The sequence below is a fragment of the Echinops telfairi genome, unplaced genomic scaffold (assembly GCF_000313985.2).
Source record: "Echinops telfairi isolate 266 unplaced genomic scaffold, ASM31398v2 ScPeMD7_18;HRSCAF=68, whole genome shotgun sequence".
Classification (NCBI taxonomy): Eukaryota; Metazoa; Chordata; class Mammalia; order Afrosoricida; family Tenrecidae; genus Echinops; species Echinops telfairi.
The window spans coordinates 58,117,762-58,138,027 of record NW_022103915.1 but is presented as its reverse complement, the minus strand read 5'-3'; the positions used below and the strand labels follow the sequence as shown (position 1 = coordinate 58,138,027).

The window sequence follows — 20,266 nt, the reverse complement described above, 5'->3', positions numbered from 1 at the left end:
GCATGCAAGTACTCAGTAAAAGTTAACTGTTATTATAAAAAAGTGATGGCTATGCTCTTTTGAATTATTTCATTCTAGCTATTAATTTTATAACAGAACATGGTTTGGTACATAAGACTACATAATTTTTTTATTTTATTAAGGAAAAACCTTTTATTAGACAGCTAACACCTAATGTAAGATAAAACAACTTTCCTTTAAGATCTTTAGTGAACTAAACGAGGGCTAGACATCAAACCCTTTCCCAGGATTTTGATCTTTGCTTTGAAAAGCATTTTCAATATCGAGCCCCTGTCTTTTTAAAGGAATAAAATGAACAAAAATAAAATGAAATTGCATAAGGAAGCAAAAAAGAATATTTAGAAAGGTTGCTTAATGAACACCATGGTTTTCTGGTCCAAGAACTATTAATTTTTAATATTTACATTGATCAAAGTTTTAAACAGAGCTACTTCTGGATGTTCTTGTTAATAACACTTACCCATAAAATTGAAAGAGACTATTTATTCCATGACTATCCAGTTCTGAGTGTTTGACTTATTTTAACATTGCAGTGACTGCCATGTATCAGCAGGGCTTTTTTAAAGAAAACTCTACTGACACAGTACAAAGCAAAGGACTTAGTTGCTTCCTCCTAAAGTTTAATCAGAAAAGTAAAACAGTGACCTTTCTGTTAGAGAGGGTCGAATATTTTTCTTAACAAATATCCCAAAGCAACAAATAATTCTCATAAAATGTGAGAAAGGTATAGCAAGGTACATAGCAACGAGGTTATTGATCAGCTAATAGGGTGTCTCGCTGCTTGAGATCATGCAAATGTTTCATAATTATGGAAATTTAATTTGTACCTTTGATTTCTTTATGCTTTCTTTAAACCCAGTTCAGCTATTAAGAGTTACCTTTTATCAATTGTAACTATGATGTATTCCTCTTTTTCAGGTAGACAAAATCATCATGAAAATATCTGCCAGTTAGTGATTTGAAGAACACACAGCGGTTCAAAGCTTCTTAGTCCTCAAAGGCAATTTCATTGTGCTTTCCGTGGTCATCACAGTCATTTGCAGGCACTTGACTTGGTACTCAACGTGTGTGCATTCAGAGAAGTGGTGGCAACTGCTCAGACATTCACATGCTTCACTTGAGTGGCCTCACCATTCTTTCAGTGTAATAGCATCTATAAATTATCACCCGAGTCTTTGGCCAAGCCATGAAACCAAGAACCAGTAATGATCTGTTCATCAGAGCTAACGTTAAGATCAGTGCCAGATGTCTACTAGGATAATTCTCTGTATTGACCTATGGTTTCAGTGACATGGTTCTGTTTCCACTTATTTACTGACATTACTTTTATAACTCTCCCAATTCCCAACTGAAATATCTAAAATATTCAATTCAATTAAAATAGTCTTACAACTAAAGGGCAAAAAACGTATCAACTTAGTAAAGAATAAAGTGTTGAATAGCATCTTATAATAGAAAAGAGTGAAAAAATGTCGAAAAGCAGCTTAACACCTTGCTTAGGTGCAATCCACTCAGCTCCTCTATGATCTGCCTTTCTTTTGACTCTGCTTGGAGCAGGTCTGCCCCTTACCATTGTGGACAACTCAGAGGTGGAGTTGACATCCAGCAACTAGACCTCTGTGAAGATATAAAAGGCCCGGTTTGAGAAGCTACCCCTGTAGTGGAGGAGGAACGGTGCCATGTTTTCACACAACTGGAATGCATCTCGGTCTCACCACAAGAAACCAACCCAAACATGGCCGATGGCATCCTCACCCACCTGCATCAGAACAGCAAGTGTGTGAGCGATGCTGACCTTGAGAGACAGAAATTTTCACATCTGAAACTCTACACAGACCCCAGGACCACAGAAAATTACCTTCCTGAGAATGACATGGAGACCTATAAGAGAAGGATCCTAAGGGAGCCACATCTGTTGTCTCTATGGAGACCTCTGATTGTGGGACCACCCACTGCACAGAGGGCACAGTCAAGGAAGTCATGAAGACCGTTTCACCACGGACAGTACAGCCGGTCCCACGGGACTAGATGATCCACCTGTGGGTGCCTGCTCAATTTCAAACAGCAATATGCTGGCACTAGTTCGTGATTTCTGCAAGAACGACAAGGGGGAACCAGGCAACGCCACCTTTTACAAGAACACCCCAAACCCTCCTGATGGATATACTCACCACCATGATACTGGCTATCCAGGGACAGTGACAACTATGGCAGTCTGTCCCGGGTGCCCTGCATTAATGAACTATGCAGGCCCAGCAGGGCGGGCTACCAGGCACCTAGTAGGCAGAATGTCTATGGGTCCCAGCCCTAAGTTCAGGTGGATGGAAGCAATGTGCTTATGCATTTCTTTCACCCAGAGCCTTATGGCCTAGAGGATGACCAGTGTAGTATGGACTATAATGACCTGGATTGTGGCATGATTTCTTACCATGGCACTGCCATTGTCATGGGACACCCTCTCACCCTCACTGACCCCTCAGGAAGTATTCAGACAAGATTGGTAAGGAGGGGCATTTGGACCCGCACTATCGGGCTCCATTGGCCTGGCACAAATGGAGAAGTCTGGCAAGCTGGGAGAGCCTGTGCGACAGAGGTCACCCTCCTGGCAGGTGAAAGAGCCCGAGTGGTGGTGGCCCTGTTAGGTTTCAACCTGCGTGCTGTCAAGTCCAATGCAGCTGCCTTCTTGTTGCACCTGTGCTGGTGGAACAGCAAGGTGAAAACATATGTGCAGAAGCTCAAGGGCATGTCCATGCTGGGGAAATTGTTAGACCATCCCAAAGAAAGAATGCTCCTTGGAGTGTGTGAGGCGCTCAGAATATGTTGGGGTGTGATCAGAATAACAAGATCACCCTTAAAAAAAAGTGGGATCATTTTCCTGCCCTCGTGTAATAGATCTGAAAGATGTGTGATGTGGACCTTCCTGGGGGGGATTAGGGAACCCTGTGGAATCTCACCTCCCGCGGCTCAAAGTGGAGATTGTGACCCACGCATTGCATGCCTTGAAAGAGGAAGCAACCACTCCAAATTCGAACTGGAAGCAGGAACCTAATGAAGATTGTCAGCCTTGACACGTTAAGTGGAAATGAGTGCTCACCGACACAGCTGCTGCCGTAAGAATGAACGTCAGCCCAGGCCGAGAGGAGTGGGACACACAGGACCCTTTAGGAAAGTGTTGGTTTAGTGGATGCCCTCCTTTTCAGAGTTCCGGCTGAGATTAGGCAAAGGGGTTCAACTGCAAAGCTAGAGGAGAACTGTGCTTAGTTCTTCAGAACGTTTACCAAGTTATTCTACGAGGGGGTCCCACAGGCTGAAGGTTACCAGGAGGCACCCCAACCATTGCCAACCATACTGGGTCATATGCCACCAGGAGCTTTGGGCCAAAGGGCAACAATCCAGAGAGGATCCAGCAAACAATACTGTGGCTGCTTCAAACGTAGTGCAGCCCAAGGTTATGAGGTCTTATTTCAGCTAGACCTCCTCCAGGAGAGGCAGACACCTGCCATCGTAGAAGATTCTTCCTGGAGCCGTCCAGTGTGTGCTAGATCCATTCTCCCTCTTCTGTATCAAGAGAAGGCTCTCTCTGCCATAGCTGATCCCCTGACAAGTGAGCATGAAGGGGTAGTAGAAATTGCACATGAAGCACTTAGAAGTCTGGCTGTGGATGCTTGCAACAAGAAATTTATTGGTAAACATTCTATCCCTAGCGTGGTAAAGAATCTGCCAGGAGGGAACCTGCATGTTTCCTGGAACTTCTCTGAGGACACCTTGGTCTCTATTTTGAACACTATCATTGAGGTTCTTGCTGAGAACTTTGGAAGCTGCCAAGAAGTTCTGGGACACATGGGATTGTGAAGATGGTGTTGATCAACAAATCAAATATACAACACATCAGAAAATTCACTCCAAATTTTAGAATAGCAGTGCTCGTATTAAAGACCATCTGGGGATATAAAGAACGGCAGGAACCACTGGAAAAGGAAGGGTGGATTTCAGCAGTGCCTCTTGGAGCCAGAGCAGCCATTCTATGATGATAATCCTCTTCCTCTCGTGGACAGGAACCGAAAATCATAAAAAATCCCTGACTGGGAACGAATTCAAATGAGCCACATGTGATCTAACAAAAGCACTATCAATTAGTAACCTTACATCCCGAATGAGGGGACCACGATAGAATACTGGGTCGATCCAGGGACACAGCGCTATTCAAGGGAACCCCCTGAGGCTGCTCCACCTGAGCTTATAATAGATAGACTTTTGATGAAATGAGCTGAGGATGACGTCTCTCTTTCTTCACTGGCCTGTTGGGACAACTGCCAAGCTGCCTCCTGCCCTCATAGCCTAAGGGCTTCCTTTTTTTCTTTTCAATCATCATCCAGTCCCTCCAACCCCACCCCTACCCCCACCCCACCACCCAAAACACTCGGTGCCATCAAGTCAAAGCTAACTCCTGGTAACCCCATGGGAGAGTAGAAGTGCCATGGTGAGTTGTCAGGGATGTGCCTCCTTACTACAGGAGTAGAACACCCAGTTTTACCACGTGGAGAAGCTGTTGGTCTTGAATTGCTGAAATTGCGAATAACAGTCCAACCTGTGACCACTCCACCATCAGGGGTCTCTTCAGCTCCCCTGCAATTTATCCCAAAGAACCTAACCCAGTAGTTTGCATAGGATGTCTCGACCCCTTCTCTCTGGAGAAACTGCTGCAGGTTAGTCAGTCCTCCCTGGAACTCTCGGCCTCTTGTGGAGCGAGGATGGGAAGATTGGAAATAAGAATCAGATACATACAATGCCCAGCAAGCTGATAAACTGGTGTTTTTTTCTCCCTTTACCTAGGAAAGAAGGAAGTTTTGTTTCTATTTATCTATTTATTTATAGAAGGCGAGCCTATTTTTGGCACCATTGGCATATTCCACTGGGCAAAGGCCCTTGTAAAAGGAAAGGTCCAAGAAGTGAAATTAAGACATTTTGCTTTGCTGATCTCTGAAGTGGGGACCATGAAGCATCTTCAGATTCTGCCTCTTTTTCAAGCCGCAGGCCAATCCCCAGCTGCTGCTGCCGCCCTTACAAAGGCCTTGAGTAGCCCTATTCTCCCATCGTGTGAGCTTTGCATACCTGGTCTGGTCGCTTGCATGAGGAGAACGTGCCAACAAAGGTTTGGGGTGAGAGGATGCAGAGCATGTCTGCTGGAGCCGGGAGGAACCTCTAGGAGAAGCTAGTTTGAATGTATGGGAAGCAATTAGTCTGAAACTAGCAAGAGGCTTTAAAACTGGCTTCCCCACCTGCCTTATTTCTCCTCTTCCTTCCGTTAGACGCCCATTTCCTCCCTACCTCCTCCCAGGGATTGGCCACAGAAGGATTTCATATCATCTTCCCCCCTTACTCTTATAAGTGGAATTACCCCTGGCTTTGCCTCTCCTCCGTGCCTCTGGCTGGGGTGCCTCTCCCCCTTCATGTCTAGGTGCCTTTGTTTGCTTCTGAGATCTTATTTCTCATGATTTTACAAATTATATTTTGTTGGCTTTCCTATCCGTTACTGGTGCTAAAGAGCAGAAAGGAGAGAGAACCTCAGATTCTCTAAGGGGATTGGTATAGCCTTGAATTTTAGCCATAGCAAGCTTTCACTCAACAATACAAGGTTGGGCTTCTGCAATAATAATCTCATTCTGAGGAATCTTAAAATGAGATTGATGGAAGGGGTTATAGGCAAGTTGTCTCCCTCTCCACTATACCACCTCTGCACATCGTCTCCAATGCAAGGTAGGGGGTCTTAGCAAATTGGGCTAGCTGGAGGAATTAGCTGGTATGTGAGTTGATTTAAAAATAATAATAAAACTTGTACTTATTTGGCTTCTCCTCACTTTTAATCTAAAAGTTCAATCAACTAGAAATCTCTATCTTCTTCTATCCCCCGTCCCTTACATATTGAGGGTATGAGGTAGGAGAAATGTGCACAGCCCACCTCCCACCTCTGCTATTCTCCTGTGCATAAAAATTCCTTATTTGCCATTCATTCTCTGTGATCCAGACCCCCATCCAGATCTGGCTCCCTTCTTGGGTTCTCTTGGCCCCCTCCATTCTAGTCCTTGGTGTTTTCTTCCTCAGTGGGAGGTGGTGATAGAATAGCCATGGATATTTAGAGACTTTTAACTGTTTGTTTATAAAAACACTAAACATTCCATTTCAGAGAACCCAAAACCCCACCTTCCCACTGAACACTACTAAGATCAGATCTTCTGCTCCATACTTTTTCCTTATCCCTTGCTTGTTAATGTTTTTAAAAACAACTGACTTTTTAATAAATAAAAATGTTAAAGTATGTGGAGAGTCTGTATCATTTCTTTAGTTGAAGCTATTCTCTCTGCTCTCTTTTTTATTCTGGTTACTTCCTTTTAAGTGTGATTTTTCTTGACAAAGCAACCAGAAGAGGTTTGTACCAGGATGGATTCAGTTTGAGCTTAATCCCAACTTATATCAAGCAACACCTCTGAAATGAACGACATGTGAAACATTCTTAAGATTCTTAAAACCAAAATCCAGCTGAAGTGGAGTACACGGAGTGTGTTGTTACCTTAGAGACGGATAATTGAAAAACAGGGCATTTTGACTTTCCTTTGTCACTGGAGAATGGCTAAGGAAGAGGCAACATTTCACAAAGTTAGTGTTGCATGAAACCCACTGCAAGTTGCAGCCCTCTAACTTTACGTATAGGAGTAGAAGATCAAAAGATACCAACCCCACTGCCATCCAAATGAATAGGAAAAGGTGGAATTAAGGGGCCCTGCATGTCAGTATCACACATTGAGCTATGAGTTTGCCCCTCAAGCTGCACGTGTCCTTCCTTGAAAACACCAGAGACTGACCTACAGCTTCCTCTCTCTGCGCCCTAACAAACACCATATGGGTGGGTAGCAAACACTTGTTGGGTTTTGGGGGTTTATCTTTACTGCAGATTTCAAGGAATAAGCCCTATAGAAAGACCTGTATTTTGGGACCCATATTTCCTATTGTATAATTAAAATAGAATTTATGTAAACTGTTTTCTGTATGCTACAATATTTAGATTAAAATTATATAGTTTCTCTTAAAAATAATATGCATGATACAAGGCAAAAAGTGATGAAATCTAGAAGAGGGCCACATGAAATAAATGGAATGAGGCCACAGAAAGAAAGCGATGCTGTTAAGGACATCGATTCTGGGGCTTTGGTAGGATTTTCAGTTAATTTCAATGTAGACTAGCTGATTGACAAGGGCTAGACTCTGCTTCTCAACAAGAACCACTTATAAAGTTGATGTAAGGCTAAGATAAAAGCAGAGAATTCTAATTCTTTCCCCTACATTCATTAAGCTTATTATCTCTTTGAATTGTTTCATAAACCAATAATATTCATAATCATGAAGTAATAGCCTATTAGAACATTTAAAGGAGCTTAGTGTAATTGATTTCACTTAAAGGAATCAATGTTTGATAGTTATAACAATTATTTTATTATTTTAAACTTTATTCAGATAAATATATCCATTTAAAAGAACCCAAGCATCTGATAATTTTATAATTAAAAGGTAAGTATAGGGTCATTAGATTAAGCTTTCTTACATATAAAATGGGAAACAGAGAACCAAAGGAATTTGTGACTCCCTAATGACACAAGTAGATCAAATGGACAGCACTAAGAATTGATGGCCACCCCTTGTCAGTCAGTTTGTTGTACTATTGTGGTTTGCATTTCGGTGTGTTGCTAAGATCGATGTGCTCACTATTTTAAATACCAGCAGGATCACCCAAAATGAACAGGCTTCAGCGAAACTTCCAGACTTAAACATGATATGAAAATGGAAAGTGGATCCACTTTGAAGGAAGGACCACAGAAACAGTGGACCATCATCATACATAGCGCCAGAAAATGAACCTCGGAGGCAGGAAGCCCTCCACAGACCTCTGGAGAGGAGTTGCCGCTTTAAAGGAAGAGTGAACCATAATGATGTCGATGGAGTAAACCTTTCTGCACCTTCATTAAATGATGTGATACTACTACAAATAAGAAGAAACAGCTTCAACCATGTATTAATAACCAGAATGTGAAATGTACAAAGTATGAGTATAGGACAATTGGAAGTCATCAAAAATGAAATTAAACATATAAATATCACTATCCCAGACATTACTGAGCTGAAATGGATTGTTATTGTCCACATGGAATCAGATAATCATATGGTTACTATGCTGGGAATAATGAATTCAAGAAGAATGGTGTCAGCTTCCTCACCAAAAAGAGGATATGAAGATTTATCTTGAAATATAATACTATCTTTGACAGGAAAAAATCTACAGGCCAACAAGAAAGTCCAGTTAATACAACTATTGATTTATGTACCAACCAATAAAACTAGTGATGAAGAAACTGAGGAATTCTACTAAATTCTCCAGTCTGAAACTTTCCAAACATGGAATAAAGATGAAATGATAATTATTGGTGGTTGGAATATGAAAGTTGGAAACAAGGAGGAAGATACAGTAGTTGGAAAATATGGTCTCAGTGATAAAAATGAAACTAGATATCTCATTAGTGGATTTTATAAGACCAATTGCGTCTTCATTGCAAATATACTTACTATTTTTTTTCAACAACTTAGAGACTGTCCACATGGACCTTGCCAGACTTCATAGATATGATCAAATTGACTACCTCTGTGGGAAGAAACGGTGAAGAATCTCAATGTTAGAAACCAAAATGAGGCCAGCGGCCAACTGTGGAACAGACCACCAATTCCTTCAAGTTGAAGTTGAAGACAATCAGAACAATTCCATGAGAACCAAAAGTTGACCTGGAGTATATCCCCCTTGAATTTCAAAAACACCTAAAATATAGATTTGATATATTGAACACTAATGACAGAAGACCTGATAGGCTTTGAGATGACTTCACGAACATCCTACATGAAGAAAGAAAAGGCCAAAGTGGATGCCAGAAGAGACTCTGAACTTTCTCTTGAACATAGAGCAGCCAAAGCAGATGGAATAAATGATTAAATAAAAGAGCTGAATAGAACATTTCAAAAGTAGTTCAAGAAGACAAAGTACTATAGTGGAATATGCAAAGAGCTGCTTGGAAAACTAAAAATGAAAAACACTCTCAGTACATACAGAGCTAAAGGAACTGAAGAAAACTCTCAGGCCACAAGGTATAATAAACAAGGAGTCTGCGGGCAAAATTAGGAATGACACAGAAAGCATCAAAGGACAATGTGAGGAATACACAAAGTCACAGTACCAAAAAGAACTGGATGACATTCAACCATTACAAGAGGTAGACAATCAACCATTTCAAGGGGTATCATATGATTAAGAACCAGTAGTACTGAAGAAAGAAGCCCAAGCTGCACTGAAGACCTTAGAGAAAACCAAGACTCTAGGAATTGATCCACCACTTATCTGTCATTCCACTGTATTGTGGTGGCTTGTGCATTGCTGTCTTCTGGAAGCTCTGTCACTGGTATTTCAAAGGCCAGGTATTTCAAATATCGATTGCATCATATGCATGTGAGAGTTAGACTTTGAATAAAAAAGACTGTAGAAGAAGTGATGTATTTGAATTGTGGTGCTGAAGAATAATATTGAAAGGACTATGGACTGCTCAAAGGGCAAACCAATCTACGGTCTGTGGGAAGAAGTAAGACCAGAGTCCTCCTAGAGGCAAGGATGTCCAGATTTCCTCTTACATACTTTAGAAATGTCAGGAGAGACCAGTCTCTGGAGAAGGATGTCATGTTTGGTAAAGTGGAAGGGCAGCACAAAGAAGAAGACCCTTAACCAGATGGACTGACAGATGGCTGCACCAAAGGGCTCAGGCATAGGCATAAAAACAATTGTGCAGATGGCACAAGATTGGGCAGTGTTTCGTTCTGTTGTGCATAGGGTCGCTATGGATGCATAGGATCGCTATCAATTTGGTGGCACCTAAACAACAACAAGGAATTGATGGAATAACAATCGAAAACTTTCAACAAGCGTGTGATCTCCTGGAAGCACTGGAAGCACTCCCTAGTCTACCCAAAGAAATGTAGAAGATAGCTTGCTAGACGAGTAGCAGGAGGACTACCTCGTGAAATGGTGAAATGACGGCCAGGTCTTTGTGGTACAGTGACCCTGCGTATTCCTAACATTGTCTTTTGATGCTTCCTGCATCATACTGATGTACTCATTTCAAAGAAAGATGACCCAACATAATAAGAAAATTTTCAAGATCTGCATGCAAGAAATTTTGCTGGAGATCATTCAACAATGTTGCCCCAGTACATCAATAGGGAGTTTCCAGAAATTCCAGTGAAATTCAGGAGATGAGGTGGCATGACAGATATCCTTAGTGATGTCAGATGGATCTTGGCTGAAATCCAGGAATCCCAGAAATATGTTTACTTGTGCTTTATTGACTAGGAAAATGCATCTGACTGTGTATCATAGCAAACCACACATAGGATTGCAAAGAATGAGAATTCCAGAACATATCATTGTGCTCATGCAGAAACCATACTTGGTCCAATGGATAATTGTTCCAACAAAACATGGAATACCGTGTGGCTTCAACTCAGGAAAGGTGTGTATCAAGGTTGTATCTTTCACCAAACTTATTCAATCTGTATACTGAGCAAATCATCAGAGCAGATCAACTACATGAAGAAGAACATGCCATCAGGACTGGAGGAAGACTCATTAACAGCCTGGTACATGCAGATGATATAACCTTGCTTGCTGAAAACAAGGAAAAATTTAAGCACTTGCTGATGAAGAGCAAGGATGGCAGCTTTCAGTATGGATTACAACTCAGTGTAAAGAAGAAAATATAACAATTCAGACTAATAGACCATACCATAATTAAAGGAAAACAAATTGATGTTTTCAAGGATTTCATTTTGCTTGAATCCACAATCAATGTTCATGGAAGCAGCTGCTTCCAAGAAATGAAACAATATATTGCTCTAGGCAAATCTGCTGCACAAGACCTCTTTGACATGTTGGATAGCAAAGGTATCACACTGAAGAGCAAGCTACACTGGACCCAAGCCAGGGGATTTCAATTACCCCGCATGCATGGGAAAAGTCAACCATGAATAAGGAAGGTGGCAGAATCGATGCATTTGAATTCTAGTGTTGGGGAAGAATATTGGAACTATTGTGAACTGACAGAATAAAACACAAATGTCTTAAAAGGAGTACAACCAGAGAGCCCCTTAGAAGTGAATGTGGCAAGAGTTTGCTTTGTGTACTCTGGATATATTATTAGGAGAGCTGAGGCCCTAAAAAAGACGTCATGCTTGGGGAAGTAGGGGGTCTACAAAAGAGAAAGACGATCAAAGAGGATGGGCACAATGGCTAGAACCATAGGCTCATACATAACACCAATTAGGAAGCTGGCATCAGACTGGGCAGTTTGGGGTTCTGTTTTGCATGAGGTCCTTACAAGTCAGAACCACCTCAGAGGAAGGTCCCTCACTCGAGATGGTGTTTGTTTGATCCTATCCAAAGGCTTTTCTCTCTTCCTGATCATTACCTTTCACAATTCAACATGCATTTTGCCTCAAATCAAGCCTAGCTTGTAACTACTTAATGCATTTTTATGCACTTGAACATTTTAAGTAGAGAACACTTTTAATATTTCAATGTTAGAGCTCTTAAATATTTGTAGTTCATGTTAAAAAGACTTCTTTGCAAAATAGCACACGTTATAATTTAGTTTCGGAAGACATAATGACATTACACAATGACTGCCCACTTCCTTTTAATCCCAAAGTAGGCACATTACAGGAACCTCCCAAAGCCCTTCAGAATAGGTGGCTATTGTATAATTGACTATGAAGCCTGAATTTTATCATCCTCTGGAACCTAGGTAACAGAGAGTAGATAACCATGTCTATAAATTGCCCCATTCCAAACCGTGTTCTTCATGAGCATTTTCCCAGGGATTAGGAGCATTGGCAAAACATGTCACAGCAAAGTAAGTTTAAAAAATTATTAGACTTTCACATTGAAAATAATCAATGATAAACAAAGTTAACAGTGAGAAACATCTGTATTACTTTATAGTAATATGTTAAGAAAAATAACGTTTTTTCCCTAATGTTTCAGCAAAAAAGGAAAATATATCCTTTTCTTCATTACTCCTTTTTTGCTGATTTTTTTTTTTTTTTGCTGAGTGGAAAGATTACAAAAAGTGTTATTTTTCTTAACATTTTATATATATATCTATATAGTATTAGGGTGTTGGAGTTACAGGAAAAGACTTGTATGATTCTTTGGCATATAAGACTTTTAATGCACAAATTTAAGAGTATCTAGAGCAGTGGTTCTCAACCTTCCTCGTGCCGTGACCCTTTAATACAGTTCATGTTGTGGTGACCCCCCCAACCATAAACTTATTTTCGTTGCTACTGCTATGACTCGGGTGACCCTTGTGAAAGAGTCATTCAATTCCCAAAGGGGTCGTGACCCACAGGTTGAGAACCGTGGATCTAAAGTTAGAAGTATAAAAGCCATATACAAAGGCCTGCGAATCTTCCCCGAATTAAAATATCCATCGTCATTTTTATGAATGTACTCATAGATTTCTTATTAAGCCAGTATGTACATTAAAACCCACTTATTCTCATACAATTATCACAGTAGACTAGTAAATACTTCACACTAGAGTTTCTTCTTATGCTTTTTGTCACATAATGATATTCTGTTGCAGATTATGTAATAAATATTGTTGTTAGGGGCTGCTGAGTCAGTTCTGATGTTAACAACACCTTCAACAACGTAAAGGGGTCTTTTGCAGAAGATTTGCCCAATGCAATCGGTCATTTGTTTTCTTGGCTGTTGCTTGTATGGGTGCTTTTGGTGGGTTCAAATGCAGTGAAATCTTTGCCATCTTCAACCTTCTCTCTTGCTGAGACCCAGCATTCATAACCACCGTGTCTTCCTCTAGAGATGTGCTCCTCCTGATAGCATAGCCAAAGAACATGAGACAAAGTCTCACCATCCTCCCTTTCAAGGAGCATCTGTTTACTTCTTCCCAGACAGATTTGTCACTTCCTTTGGCAGTCCACAGTATATTCATTATTTGTTGCCAATACCACAGTGCAAATGAATCAGTTCCTCTTCAGTTTTCTTGATTCAATCGCCAGCATTTTCAAGCATATCAGACACTTTAAAATAGCGTGGCTTGACTCAGACTCACCTTAGTCCTCAAGTGACATCTTTGCTTTTGAACTTTAAAAAAATAGAATACTAATTGGAAGTTAATGAATATATCATGCCATCCCATAGTTCAAGCATGTCAAGCAGAATTGTACAATTGCTACTACAATCAGTTTTAAAGGGTCTTTAACAGAAGATTTTCCCAATACAATATGTTATTTGATTTTTTGATACTTGTTTCTGTGGGTGTTGATGGTGGATCCAAATAAAATGAAACCTTTGACAATTTCCATATTTTCTCCCTTTAACATCATGTTATTTATTGGTTCAGTTGGGAGAACTTTATTTTGAGTTGTGATCCACACGGAAGGCTGTTGTCTTTGATTTTCTTCAGCAAGTGCTTTAAGTCCTTTGAACTTTCCACAAGCAAGGTTGCGACATCTTCATATCTAGGTTATTAATGAGCCTTCCTTAAATCCTAATGGCATATTCTTCTTCACAGAAAATATAGATCGCATAAATTTATAATAAATATTTCATCTCAAGGTATCTCAACTTCATCTTCTCACATCAACTTTCTGATCATCTCCTAGGAAAATTACTAATAAACACTTATTTGTTACATACACACCTAACAAAACCTATTAGTTTGAAGGAAAAGAATATTGGAAGAAATACTACTCTGCTGCACAAAATTATAATTACATTTAAGTTGCTAGTTCTGGAGTTAATAACCTTTCAGATTACCCAGTATATACTTTGAAATGCTGAGATTTCTATGAAGAATTCAAAAAGGGTAAGACATCTAATAAAATACGAAGTCACAAATTCATATTCTCAATCTGCTTCTAAAATATTCCATTAGAAGCAACCACTTTTTAAAAAACTGGGACAACATTTCATATTATTGTATCATATTGTATTGAATTAAGCATTGTTCAAATCCACAGAATATTAAAGAATCATATTAGGAAGATCTTGAAAATATAAGCAATCTGGGGGAAAAAGTATCTCCTTTTCAATGGTTTTCAGGGTAAAAATAAAGCAGTATCTAAACAAAAATTAAAGAAGAAAAAAAATCATTTCATCGTGAATGAGGGGAACGTGTGATGGGGACCCAATGCCCATCGGCACACAACTGGACATAACTTGCAGAGGAGTAGTGGGGAGGAGATGAGTCACTCAGGGTTCAGTATAGCAATAATGAAACTCACAACCTTCCTCTAGTTCTTAAACGCTTCCTCCCCCCAACCCCCCACTATCTTGATCCCAATTCTATCTTGCAAACCTGATTAGACCAGAGGATGCACAGCAGTGCAGATGGGAACTGGAAACACAAGGAATCCAGGACAGATGAACCCCTCAGGACAAGTGGTGAGAGTGGCGATACTGGGAAAGAAAAGGGGGGTGGGTAGAAAGGGGAAACCGATCACAAGGATCAACATATAACCTCCTCCCTGGGGGATGGACAACAGAAAAGTAGGTGAAGGGAGACGCCGGGCAGTGTAAGATAAGATAAAATAATAATTCATAAATTATCAAGGGTTCATGAGGGAGAGGGGAGTGGGGAGGGAGGGGGGGGGGAGAAAGGAAAATGAGGAGCTGATACCAGGAGCCCAAATGGAAAGCAAGTTTTGAGAAAGATGAGGGCAATGAATGTATAAGTGTGCTTTACACAATTGATGTATGTGTGGATTGTGATAAGAGCTACATGAGTCCCAATAAAATGATTAAAAAAAGAAAAAGAATGTATAATTTACAATAACCCATAAAACAAGTAATTTATATTTCCAAGGAATATCACCAAAGAGTATATGCAATCTACAATAAATAGAATTGGAAAAATCACAATATGAATTTCGTAACATTTCTTACTCCCATATCAACCCTCAATTCTGTAGGAAACACCTTAACCTGAACACCCAAACCCATTGCCATCAAGTGGGTTCTGGCTCACAGCTACCCTCTACAGGATTTACACAGCTATAAAGCTCTATGAACGTACATAATCTCTCCTTTCTCCTGTGGAGGCTACAGTAAGTACCCAGTGCTTCCCTGACAGTGCCACCGGGGCGGTAACCTACATTCAGCATCATTTAAAATCTGAAGACTCCAAAGGAAAGAGCTCATTCTTAGAGTCATCTTATCTGTATTAGAAAAGTAAATTCCCACGCTGCAGACCAAGCCTTACCAATAATTACTACGAATATTTAAAAACCTAGTTAAATGATGGAGAATTCATGTTGAAATGATGAATAAACCAATATATATAGAAAAGTACATTCTTGAATTATTTTCCTTTCACTGGAAAGACAAAATTTCAGACAATAACAAAGGTAGGTCATTACTCAATCATTTCTGATATAGCCTTTAAGAAATTTGACTAATTTTTAGTTCAGTTGCATTCTATAAATAATATACTACTTTACAAAATTGGTTACTTAATTAAATAATGAGTTATAATCTTGAATTAGGGGGGAAATATTGACATTGTTTGTCACCCAAAAAAGGGCCCGATCTTCTTTATAACATTCGATGAATATATGAGAGTCTGACCTTACAAAGTGTTGCTGCCCATACAAACACTACTCAAGCATTACAGCTAAAGTGGGATGGTGCAACTGGAGAAAAAGTAAAGACACTAGATGAGTTATGAGAATAAGAATGTTTCTATAACAACAAAATCATTTTGAATCATCAATGGTTATTTCTGTTCTAATTCTTAAACCAAAAGAAATTAAAATATAATTTATAGTTCAATAAATATAAACCAAGAAATTTATAAAACATAGAAAAGTGTTCTAATGTACCTAATTTGTGTAACAAATAAGGAAAGTAATTTATTCTCCTCTGACATAAAAATGCATAATTCACTCCTTTTGTATATTCAAGTCAAATAATTTAAAAGGGGTATTTAATTGATGCTGTTGCATGATGTCAATTAAAATAACTAATTTTGGACTTTTTATGTTCTTTAATTTGGCCTCATTAAGATACAACCTATGGTGTTTCTTTGCTATATAATGTTTGATTTTAGTTGTAATTAAATAATTAAGTGTGTAAGCTCTTAAGAACAATGATCTTTATCTCTTGTGTTTATCAGAACTTTCACCTTACTTCCATGGTATGTAGTAGGTATTGAGCCAAACTAATGGATCCACTTTAAAATTGGAGTACAGTAAGAATGAATGTAAGGTAGCAATGGCAACTATGCACAGCATCTGTCCTATGGGTCAAAATGATGGTGCTGTTTCTACTGGGTCCTGTTGAGTGGTTCTGATAACAGCCCTGTGGATGGCAGAACAGAACACTGCCCATAACTCCGCCAGGGTTAAGATGCTTGTGTTTGAATCCATTTCACAGCCACTGTGTAAAGACGTTCTGTGGAGGTGCCTCCTCTTTTTTGAGTGACCCTCTCCTTTACCAAACACAGTTTCCTTTTCCAGGGAGTGGTCCCTTCTGACCACAAAGTATGAGAGACAAAATCTTGCTAATATTACATCTAAGCAGGATTGTGGCTGTATTTCTTCCAAGTCAGCTTTGTTCGTTCATCTGCCCATACACGGTATATTTAATGTTTTTTACCAACAAAATAATTCAAAGGCATTACTTTTCCTCTAGTCGTCCTTGTTTATTGTTGGGTCTTTGCTGCACGTGGGCGGAGGGAAATGCCATGCTTGAGTCAAGTGACTCCTCTTCAAAGTGGCGGCTGTGTTTTCAACACTCGAAGGACGTTTTTTGCTGCTGATTTGACCACTAGAACTGTTGCTCCCATGGATGTTGACTGTGGATTTAAGTAAAATGTAATCCTTAACAACACAACTGCATTCTTGTCTTTCTTAATCAAGATTTTGCCTGTCGGTCCACTCGTGAGGAATTGTGGTTTATGTTGAGTTGTTATATCTACTGAAGGTTGTGGTATTTAATCTGCATCAGCAAGTGCTTCAAGTCCGCTTGGCCTTCAGCAAGCAAGGTTGTGTCATCTGCATACCACAGGTTGTTAATGGGCCTTCTTTCAATCCTGATACAGATTTTGTTTCATGTAGTTACGTTTCTCGAATTTTCGGTTCAGCACACAAATTGAAAGTATGATAAAAGGAAATGACCCAGATACACACCTATTCTGATTTTAAACCACAAGAATCCCCTTTTCCTGTGCAAATGACGGCCTCTTATTCGACATACAAGTTCCACAATAGCACAATTAACTGAATCATTCTTAGCAATGTTATCCATAGTTCGCTATGGTTCACGTAGAAGAATGCCCTTGCATTGTCAATAAGACACAGATCAACATATTTCTTGTATTCTCTGCATTCAGCCAAGATCAATTTAATATCAGCTATAATATCCCTCATTCTACATTCTATTCTATATCTGCTGAATCTGTTTTCTAAATATCTTCAGTAACAACTTACTTGTGTTTTATATTAATGATGTTGCTTAATAATTTATGGTTTAGTTGGATAACCATTTTTAGAAGAGACACTATATAGATCCTTCCCATTTAGTTGGCCAGGTAGCTGTCTGTGGCAGTTACATAATTTCCTGTCAACTTGCGAAGGGGTAGAGTCTAGCTTGTCAATCAGGTCGCAGCTTGCTGACCTAATTTGGAGGCATGAAGGAGATAAATAGCTCACTGAAGGCCAGAAGCGCTGACTCCCTGAGAGACTTTCCTGTTGACAAGCCACATGGAGCTACACGCTGATGAAACCAGAGCCCTGGAGCTGGAGAAGCCACATGGAGACCCACACCAATGCTGAGCTGCTTCCACCATCGCTGGATCCCTAAGACTTTCCACCCTTCATTAAGTATCATTGCATGTGTTGCGTGAGTCTGAAGAGGTATACATACACTGGTATCAGACATATGGGCTAAACATTGGACTTACAGACTTGAAATGGACTGGGCTGGGCTGTTTTATTTAATATATAATTGCTCTTGCATATAAAGCTCTTTCTTAAAAAAATAAATAAATAAAGCTCTTTCTTATACACACGAGTGTCCATGGATTTGTTTCTCTAGTCTACCTGAACTAGCACACTGCCTTACAAAACTTCTTGAATGGCGAGTGAGCAGTTAGTACTGCAAGAGTTTGTTAAAAACCTTTCCATTGATGTTCTGCCATTGCAAACACATGGTGCATTAAATATTAATTAAACTCAAAGGGAGTCTTCATCATCATCAATAATGACCTTCTACTCTAAATGTTAATATTTATAATGCTGTCTCGGTTTCTGCATCAAACTAAATTTGTTTTACACATACTGCCACTTAAAATGATGTAGCATAAATACCAAATGATGGCATAGAGCATAGCTAACATGTGACAGCACACTAAGATGCAGTGATCAGCTCACTGCTGAGCACACACTTTGGTGAACATTAATTACTACCAGCGACTGGTCTCTCCTGAAAAACATGTCCAAAGTCAGTGAGACGAAATCTTGCCATCTTTGCCTCTGAGGCACACTCTAGCTGTCCTTCTTCCATGGTGATGTGTTCGTTCTTATAAGAGTCAGTGGTACTTTCAATAGGCTTTGCCAGCACCACAATTCAAAGGCATCCATTCTGCTTTGGTTTTCTTTATTAAATGTCCAACTTTCACATGCAGATGAGGCAATTGAAAATGCCATGTCTTAGGTCTGGTGGACCTATGGCCTCAAGGTAACATCCTAGGTCTTCAACATTCTGAATCATATACTAAATTCAATACTCTATAAAGTGTGGACTATGAAAACATAGATGTAAATGTAAAGTTATGATGCTGTATTCCCACAGAATTATAGTCACATTTGGTAAATAAAAGTTCATTTTAAAGTGATATTATAAAAACATATGACGGAACATTTTAAAATTACTTGGATGGACCGAACCTTATTTAATTAGTTATCTATTTATATACATAAATATAAATGAAGATATGCATTATAATATTAATCGTGATTTTCTTTTGTAATCTATGACTATCACTGAAGAGGGGCATAATGGAGAGTAGAATAGGGGTCAGTGAAAGTGAGGACAACACTCTGATATGGAGTGGCACAGTGGTTGCCCCCCTCTGAACAATGTGAAGGATGAAGAGATGGAGTGGCACAGTGGTTGCCCTGAACAATGTGAAGGATGAAGAGATGGAGTGGCACAGTGGTTGCCCTGAACAATGTGAAGGATGAAAAGATGGAGTGGCACAGTGGTTGCCCTGAACAATGTGAAGGATGAAGAGATGGAGTGGCACAGTGGTTGCCCTGAACAATGTGAAGGATGAAGAGATGGAGTGGCACAGTGGTTGCCCCCTCTGAACAATGTGAAGGATGACATAGAGCCTCACAATGTCCATTTTGGCATACATAATAAAGTTGCTAAAAGTTAGTCGACTCAATGGCAACTAAAAGTAACAATTGTAATAAAAAGTGATTTTTAAATTTTACTGTTTAGATCTTCTAGATTTCTAAGATAAGAAAATACTACTTTTATTAAATGAAACATAATGATCTTGGGTTGACTGTTGTCCTATTTCGTTGAAGAGTAAACTCTCCTGAGACCAAAGCAATTGTATGCTTAAGCCTTCGGACACTAGAACTGCATGAGTTAGTGAACCTGCTTTCTGAACTGAGCCAGTGCTGCATTGGATTGTAGATCAAATACAATAAGTATTTAAAAGTTAAATCACTGTACTTACATAGTTATAAGTTCTATCTATCGAATAATTATCTGGTGAAGCTCATAAGCATACACCCATGACTCTCAACTATTGATTAAACTCTGGTTTGGTGTCTTTAACAAGATCACTATAAATGAACAAACTAAAACCAAATTCACTGCCAGCGACAAGATACCAACTCATAGCACCCCTATAGGAAAGGGTAGACTTGCCCCTGTGGGTTTCTGAGACTGTAGCTCTTTTTTGTCCTTAAATTTATTATTATATGGTATTTAATACACATATTATATCATTGCATATTTCAATCACATCAAATAGAGTTGTACAATTGCTACCACAATCAGTTTCACACATTCTTTTTCTACATGGACCCCTTGACACCATCTCTCTTTCACTTCCCACCTCCA

The 20,266-nt window shown here is 39.5% G+C and overlaps 1 pseudogene; it reads left to right on the top strand.

Annotated features, from left to right (window-relative positions):
• Positions 1 to 1,601: 1,601 nt before the first annotated feature.
• LOC105978228 lies at positions 1,602 to 4,092 on the top strand (annotated as a pseudogene).
• Positions 4,093 to 20,266: the final 16,174 nt, after the last annotated feature.